Here is a 7518-nt window from a genome sequence, read left to right as displayed (position 1 = left end):
GTGTAGTCCCAACTACTTGGGAGGCTGAGGCAGGAGAATCACTTGAACCTGGGAGGCAGAGGTTGCAGTGAGCTGAGATCACGCCACTGCACTCCAGTCTGGGTAACAGAGCGAGACTCTGTCTCAGAAAAAAAAAGAAAAGATGATAAAATTATGGATAAGTGAAAGGTTAAATATTTAAGTAAGCATTTTGTATAGAAAACAAATTTAAAACTTGTGATTAGATCAGAATTTAAAGGGATTTAGAGTTAGATTAGAATATTTCTCCATTACACATGGAGAAATGAACTCAAGATTTTCAAGAGAAATGCCTTTTCCAGCTCTGCCATTAAATTGGCACTTTGCAGTGCTATAGTCCTGGCTACACTGATACTAAAATGGAACGATCTAAGTTGGAACCCCAGTGCATGCCCAGATTTGGTCTTAAATTCTAGTAGCCATCAAAAGTAGCTAATGCCATGTCCTACGATAGGGAGAAAAATAAAGATAGACTCAGAATATCTCAATGTTTTCAGGAAGCAAAGATGTTTTTAAAATGTCAGAGTCATGTTGAAAGGACAAAAGAGCCTGCTTAAAGGCAGGCCTGGTCAACTTGTGTCATTTTGTGTCATTTGAGCATCCAAAAAAAATAACAAAAAAAGGTAGTTATGGCTAATTGAAATGATTTACATATCTGTAAGCCACTCCAAAGAGGAAAAATCTATGTATTTTATATAAAAAGGAAATTATGGACTGGGCACGGTGGTTCACGCCTGTAATCCCAACACTTTGGGAGCTTGAGGTGGGTAGATCAGTTGAGGTCAGGAGTTTGAGACCAGCCTGGCCAACATGGTGAAACCCCGTTTCTACTAAAATACAAAAAGTAGCTGGGCATGGTGGCGGGTAATCCCAGCTACTCAGGAGGCTGAGGCAGGAGAATCACTTGAACCCAGGATTTGGAGGTTGCAGTCAGAGCGTGCCACTGCACCCCAACCTGGGTGATACAGTGAGACTCCACCAAAAAAAAAAAAGATTTTAAGTAAATAAAAAACAAAAGGAAATTATGATGTTAAATAAGGGTGAACGCAATGGAATATGCTATATTTTTTAAATGCATTTTTAATAGGCAGGTGTGGTGGCTCATGCCTATAATCGCAGCACTTTGGGAGGCTGAGGTGAGAGGATTGCTTGAGCCCAGGAGTTAGAGGTTACAGTGGGCCACGATCATGTGACTGCACACACACCAGCCTGGGAGACAGAGCAAGACCGTCTCTAAAAATAGTAGAATGTTGACATTCATAGGTGTTCCATCTATCATCTATTAAATATATGACAGTTAAATTATAGAAATTATAAGATACATACTTATTGATTCTAAGACAGCTTTTTTTTCCCCCCAATAGAGTCTTGCTCTGTTATCAGGGCTGGAGTGCAGTGGCACAGTCTCAGCTTACTGCAGCCTTGACTACCCAGGCTCAAGCGATCCTCCCACTTCAGCCTTCTGAGTAGCTGGGACTACAGGCTTATGCCACTACACCCAGCTAATTTTTGTATTTTTTATGTACAAATGAGGTTTTGCTATGTTGCCCAGGCTGGTCTCCAACTCTTGGGCTCAAGCGATCCTCCCACCTTGGCCTCCCAAAGTGTTGGGGTTACAGGCATGAGCCACGGCACCAGGCCAGGACAGCTGTTTTTTGTATTTTAACACCTCTGAAATTGAAGTGGTTCTACAGTAGATGGCCTTTTAATTGCTGTTGGGTGGAGAGCGGCATGTTCACACTTGGTAACAGCTGTCCATTCTCTTCACTTCAGTTGAGTAATCTGCTTCGTTGTTTGTTATTTTACAGATTGAGTTAAACCACTATTTGAAATGTCTAAAAATAAAGGTTTCCTCTGTAACTTTGGGATTGAAACAAAATATTGTATACACAGAAAGGCATCGAAACAGAGCAGTGGAATGTACATTTGCTATTAGTGAAACAAATCTTCATCTTTAGAAGAATGTCAGCATATCTCCCATATTGTTTTTCCAATGCAACAACTAAGTGCTTTATGGGATCCGAGAAAGAAAAGCTACCTGCAGTAAATAAAACTATGTTATATTTTGTTACCGAGATACATGCAAAAAGATTATTATTACATGTCGAGAAATACAACTGAAGATGGGACAAATGGCCAAACCCCTCATAGAAAGAAATTTCAGAGTAATGAGAGGCTATTTTAACTGATTCCTCAACTATGTAAGATTATCAGTAAGACATTGTGTCATAGTTTAATTAGTTTTTGTTCTTTCCTAGAGGCACATAACATAATGAAGCAGCTGACAATCAATAGCATCTTACATTTAATAAAATATGGAATGCATTTTTCTCTATTTGATTAAGAAAAGAGAAAGTTGTGAAATGGTGAGATAGCCAAATTCTAACGAAAAACAATAAGAACCCTACCAACATTAGGATGGATGAGAGAGGAGAGGTAGAAAGGTGATGGATTAGACAAATGTTCTAAAGAGGGAGGCTGGGCAATAAAATCTCTACCCCTTGTCTTCATGGAGATGAAACCTTTAAGGGGTCTATCACTTCTAGGGCCTAGTAGGGCATATACAGGTCCCAACAGTGCTAGAAGACCAGGTCGATATTTAATGGGGACATGATACTGGTTTATGTAATGCTGACCAAGCAAATAAAAAAGAATGCATTATTTTAGGAAAAGAGACCAGCTTGCTAGAAACTAAAATCTATGTAAAAGTGTGGACTGGACACGAAAGTCCCATTGACATGAGGAAAACCTTACTATAAAAAGGGACGTATCTCACCAAAGAAGATCTACAGATGGCAAATAAGCATATTAAAAGATGTTCAACATTATATGTCATCAGGGAATTGCAAACTAAAACAACAATGAGATACCACTACACACCTATTAGAATGGCCAGAATTCAAAACACTGACAACACCAAGTGCTGACAAGGATGTGGAGCAACAGGAATGTTCATTCATTGCTGGTGGGAATGCAAAATGGTACAACCACTTTGAAACAGTTTGGCAGTTTCTTATAAAATTAAACATACTCTCACCACACAGTCTAGCAGTCATGCTCCTTGGTATTTATCCAAATGAACTGAAATCTATGTCTACAAAAAACCTGCACATGGATGTTTATAGAAACTTTATTCATAATTGCCCAAATTTGGAAGCAATCAAGATGTCCTTCAGTAGATGAATGGATAAATAGTGGGATATCCTACAAGGGAATATTCTTCAGAACTAAAAATAAATGAGTTATCAAGCCATGAAAAGACATGGAGGAAACGAAAATACATATCACTAAGTGAAAGAAGACAAATTGAAAAGGCTACATACTGTATGATTCCAACTATACAACATTCTGGGAAAGTCAAAACTAGGGAGACACTAAAAAGATCAGTAAGTGTATTAGCGGGAAGGAGGGATGAGTAAGCAGATCACAGAGAATTTTTAGGGCAGTAAAACCACTCTGTACGATTCTATAACAGTGGATATATGTCACCATAAATGTGTTCAAACCCACAGAATGTACAACACCAAGAGTGAACCCTAATGCAAACTATGGACTTTGGGTGATCATGATACGTCAATGTTGGCTCATCTATTGTAACAAATGTACCACTGTGGTGTGGGATGTTGACAGTAGGGGAGGCTGGGCATGTTTGGGGATGGGGGGATATAGGAACTCTTTGTACTTTCTGTTTGATTTTGCTGTGATGCTAAAACAGCTCTAAAAATAAAATCTATATTTGAAAGGGAGGGGGGTCTAGACTAGTCCTTGATACAGGATTGAATCACTTTCTTTTTATCACCCAGGCTGGAGTGCAGTGGCATGATCTCAGCTCACTGCAACCTCTGCCTCCCAGGTCCAAGTGATTCTCTTCTCAGATCTCAGCCTCCTAAGTAGCTGGGATTACAGGCGTCCGCCACCACGGCCAGCTAATTTTTTGTATTTTTAGTAGCGATGGAGTTTCGCCATGTTGGCCAGGCTGGTCTCAAACTCCTGATCTCAAGTGATCTGCCCACCTCGGCCTCCCAAAGTGCTGGGATTACAGGCATAAGCCATTGTGCCTGGCCAGGGCTTGAATCACTTTCAAAGATACAAGTATATCTCAACTAAATTAACAACACGGGCTCTCTAACGTAAATTAGTCTGATTTAGTCTTCTTTTTTCTTATTTTTTTACTTTTGGCTTTAGTAAAATTAATGTAATCCTGGCAAAGTATAGATATTAGTATTATTGCAACTTTAGGAGGGTATAAGAATAAGAATAGACTTTTTATAAAAGAAATTGAATTCATGGTGTTGCTATTTTTAAATTGTAAGTATAAGTTTTATTCTCACTGTTGTTTAAGGCATTTGAAGGATTCCAAATAATCCTTCAAATTAAATTTGTAATTAAATTTTACATTGTTGAAGGAATTTTAATTAATTATGTTTAGAATCAATGTTTAAATGCTCAAGGAAACTGATTTTCTGAGTTTTGTTTATTAGCTATATAAACTTAGAGCATTAATTACATTATGAGTGGAGAGTTCTCCTCTCCGTGCTTTAAAAACCCTGAGACTTCAAGAATCCCCAAAATAGTACAGATCAAAAGCCCTAAAAAGGCATGTACTCCCAGAACAACATAATCAACTTTAAAAAATTAATTTTAAGGCTACAATTAAAATGAGCAAAGGTGTAGCTCTAAGGATATTAATCCTAGTGCTGCTAAGTGTAGCAAAAGTAGAAACAACTTAAACATTCAAAAATGACGCATTTGATATTGACACCTATCCCAAAGTTTACAACTCATTCTCTTGGGGAAGCTGTGAAAAATTAGTTACTGTTCCCTGCAGGTGGGATGGCAAAATGATGCAAGCCCAGTGCAGAGCATTTTAGCAGTGTCTATCAAAATAATAAATGCACTTTGACTCAACAGTCCCACTCCTAGGGATTTATCTTAGCAATACACCTGCACTTGTAGGAAATAACATGTATGAGTTTATTCTTTGCCCCTCTGGTTGTAACAGAAGAAAAATTAGAGACAACCTTGTATAGAAGACACTGGTTAAGTAAACCATGGTTCAGCTTCACAATTGTACATTGTGGCTATAAGAGAGAATGAGGAAGCTCTTTATGTACTGATAATGGAGAAGCTTCAGAAATATGTTGCTTTTTAGAAAAAGTAAGGTGCAGCACAGTGTAAATAGTGTGTTCCCTTTGTATAAGAAAGTAGGGGAAATAAGAGCATGTATTTGCATTTGCTTTTATTTGCATAAGGAAACATTGGAAGAATACACATGAAACTAATAAAAGGGGTTACTTATATGGAACAGGGGCAGGATGGAAGTATTTACCTTTTTATATTGTTTTGATTTTGAACCCTATGAATGTTTTTCTTATTCAAAAAATTAAATTTAAGTTAGTACTGCTAAATAAATTATTAGGTGTCTACATGATAGAATCCTAGATAGTGATGAAAATGTATGTTGTGTTTAAATATACACAAAAATGTTCAAATATATATTGGGTAAGAAAAGCAGGTTTTAAGAAAGTAATATATACTCCTATAACTTAAGAAATTATGTTCATTTATTTAGTATGGTTTACTAAAAGCTGACTCAGTAATGGGACCTTTTGTAAGTCTATTTGTTGAAGTCCTAATTCCCATACCTCACAATGGGACTGTATTTGAAGATATGATCTTTAAGGAGGTAATTATAATGAGTTACAGTGAGGTCATTAGGTGGGCCCTAATCCAGTATGACTGGAGTCCTTATAAGAAGAGGAAATTTGGACACAGATATGTACAAAGTGAAGACCATATAAAGACAGAGAGAAGACGGTCATCTACAAGCTACAAGCCAAGGAGAGAGATCTCGAAAGAAACTAACCTTGCCTACACCTTGGTTTTGGACTTCTAGCCTCCAGAATTGTGGGAAAATAAATTTTTGTCATTTCAGCCACACAATCCATGGAACTTTGTTATAGCAGCCCTAGCAAACTAATGACAACACTGATACACATTCTTAAAATTTCTAGAAGCTTGTAGGCACAGGCAGTGTATGAGAATGCCTGTTTTGTACCTCCTACTAGCTAATTAGGTAAATCAAAATACAGTGTCATATCTTCATTTATGTTTATTTACATTTTCCTTATGTTAAAAAGTTGTATTACTGTTATGAATTTGAATGTCATTATAATACCATGATCAGTGAAGCAACTGATTATTTTTAGATGAATAGAACTGGACTGGAATGTGGTAACCAAGGTGTGTATTATAGCAGCCCCTCTGAAAGAGAAATAAGGTTATAATGCCACTCACACCTTCACGGTTTCTCTTTTTTGTTTTTTTTTTGTTTGTTTTTTTCATAAGAGACAAGGGTTTCACTATGTTCCTCAGGCTAGAATGTGGCTATAAGAGAGAATGAACTCCTGGGCTCAAGCAATCCTCCTGAGTAGCTGAGACTACAGGCACATACCACCACACCAGCCATGATCAGTACCTTCCCTTTAAGAGTAACAGCCCTGGCTGGGGCTGCTCCCCACCAAGACCACATCTAGGCAAGTATTTGGGAAATAAAAGAATTTCAATTTCAGACATAATCAGAAAAATCTCTGATTAGTATATCCAATTAATACATCCAATGGGCTAAGAACCACAGTAAACAAAAACAATGCTCTGTGCAAAAACAAAGTCAAACAAAACAAACAAACAAACACCCAGTCTTAATGTTCACGGACACTTCGGACTCTGACTTTTTTGCATTGTATTGCAACATCCTTATATCTGAATCATCCAGAGACAAAACTAAACCAGGACAATTTACAAGGGAGAATTTGCCGGCTAATTAAATTAGGGCAAGGTTAATTCATTGAGAGAATGCCATGAAATGTTGAGAGGAAATTTAGGAACTGCTAACAGGATCTAGGCTTCTCTGACTGTTACCAGGAGGGAGAAAGGAAGGTGCATTTGAAACTGAATATATCCGGGAGGCTGAGAGAGTAACTTCAGCCAGCAGGTATATGCAGCTGGATGTGGCAGAGACAGCAGTCATAAGCAGCCAGCCCAGAAGGCAGTTCTTCAGATACGTCTACATTATCTCCTGTGATCTTTGCAGTGACATCCTTTGGGCAAATGAAAAGCTTACTTCTGGTTGATTTCTCTGCTTCCTGCCCCATGTTACATTCTTAGAAACTAAAAAGCGCTCTGAAGACAGATGCTCAACAATTCAGAGACCTCGAATCCTACAAGATTGTTAATGCCTGTAACGCAGTTTACATTGCTGTAGAGCCTTTCATGCGACAAAAATTTAAACAAGCATTGTTTTATTACTTACTTTTACTGGCTCCCTTTCTATAACCGGTTTGGACTGTAGGAAGCCTTTTGGTTTTCACCACGAATTATATCAAACCGTTTGTCATGGTAAGTTCACTTCCTCTTTCTTTTCTTGTGTAGTTGAACTCACCTAAGATGCGTGGCTTACCCTATACTTATTTAATACACAGGAAATATAATATACAAAGA

This window comes from Mandrillus leucophaeus, unplaced genomic scaffold (assembly GCF_000951045.1).
Source record: "Mandrillus leucophaeus isolate KB7577 unplaced genomic scaffold, Mleu.le_1.0 Scaffold40, whole genome shotgun sequence".
Lineage (NCBI taxonomy): Eukaryota > Metazoa > Chordata > Mammalia > Primates > Cercopithecidae > Mandrillus > Mandrillus leucophaeus.
The sequence above is the reverse complement of the archived record's forward strand: the minus strand, read 5'-3'. Positions refer to the sequence as shown.